General features: G+C 40.6%; 1 non-coding gene across 1 annotated transcript; it reads right to left on the minus strand.

The window, feature by feature from the left end:
• Window positions 1–1,194: 1,194 nt before the first annotated feature.
• On the minus strand, window positions 1,195–1,276 carry trnas-gcu (transfer RNA serine (anticodon GCU)). Its single transcript has one exon. It is a non-coding gene; the product is annotated as a tRNA-Ser (tRNA).
• Window positions 1,277–1,483: the final 207 nt, after the last annotated feature.

Here is a 1,483-nt window from a genome sequence, read left to right on the forward strand (position 1 = left end):
TTTTATTCACAAATGCAGATACTTTAAAGCTAAACCATGTATAACAGATGGCTGAATGACTTTAAACTCTGGGCTAAGTCGCTGAAACTCGTGAATACTAAGAACGCCCATAAACTTGTTGTTTTATTTAAAGAGTTTAATCTATGTTTAAAAAAAAACCCTCCCTATTTTATAATCATGACTGCCCTTTTTGCTCATGTTATTTTTTGCCTTTGGTTCAAATCCTTCAGTGACTGTTCTTTCTTTTTGTACTAACTCTTTTAGTTTTGTGCTTATTGCTTTTTTGTTTTGTTTTTTTCGTTTCGTTTTGTTTTTCTTGCTATAATGCTCAACCGAGGATGTAACATAATCAGATTAATGACGGTGTATGTTATACTGTTGTTTGTAAATAAAGTTTAAAAAAACAAAAAACAAAATCGCTCTACTAACATGCTAACAGCACATTTGAGCTACTCACCCCCTCCCTCCTGGCTCAAAGCTTCTTCTTGGTTGGTAACCAATGTGGCTCACAGCTCGGTGGACATTTAAATGAGAAAGTATACTGTATATTTGACACATTTAAGGAAAATACTAATAAAATAAAAATAAACAAAATAAATGTTCCCTTTAGAATTTTTTGCTCTTTTTTGCTCTGTAAAATAGTTGTTTTCTTTTAGAATCACTCATCTTAGCAGTAGGATTTAAAAACAAAATCACAAACAGGAAATAACCCCACACAGCACATGAAGCAAAAGCAGCTGAACCATGAGGGAACACTGTCCCCCTGTGGTCAATGTCGGGAACTACAACAGTAATAATAATAATGAGACGAAGTCACGTATGAGGCGTGAATTTTTATTTGATCATAAACTTCTGGCTTTAATTTATCTGAAGAAGATTTTATATTTTTGTGCGTTTATAATGAGCCAGTATGAATAAATCTGCACATTGACCTGAGCATTAATGTGATGAAACTGAAACCAGCGCGACAGCGACCCCTGCAGATCATTCCCGGGAGCTCTCCCTGGTGTCAGGAGATCAGCTCAGAAATGTGAAAATTGAATAATTTGTGGATTTTAGAAGAAGCTGATTTTGAGAACGATAATGGCGTGATTTTATTGTGAAACCTGGTGCCGGAAGTTCCCCCGTGTTTTTCTGGATGAAGATGAGCAGCGGGTCGTGCACGCGCTGAAGTAAAGCGGGAAAACTTCTGACCGACGAGGATGGGATTCGAACCCACGCGTGCAGAGCACAATGGATTAGCAGTCCATCGCCTTAACCACTCGGCCACCTCGTCATATCGGCATGCCCGCATCAAACCCCAGGAAAGAGGCTCGCGGAGGTCAGAGATTGTGGGATTGAGGAAAAACACGAGAAAAGTGTGCGCGGAGATTGTGGGGATCACTCGGGCCGTGCGCGCGCGCGTGCGTTTGTGAGGAAGCCGTCAGTGAGTGTGGAGGCGCCCACCACAGGACAAACCTGAAGGTGGAGGCAGATTCCACGT

This window comes from Pundamilia nyererei, unplaced genomic scaffold (genome assembly GCF_000239375.1).
Source record: "Pundamilia nyererei isolate P.nyererei 1_Seehausen unplaced genomic scaffold, PunNye1.0 scaffold00324, whole genome shotgun sequence".
In the NCBI taxonomy this organism is placed as follows: domain Eukaryota; kingdom Metazoa; phylum Chordata; class Actinopteri; order Cichliformes; family Cichlidae; genus Pundamilia; species Pundamilia nyererei.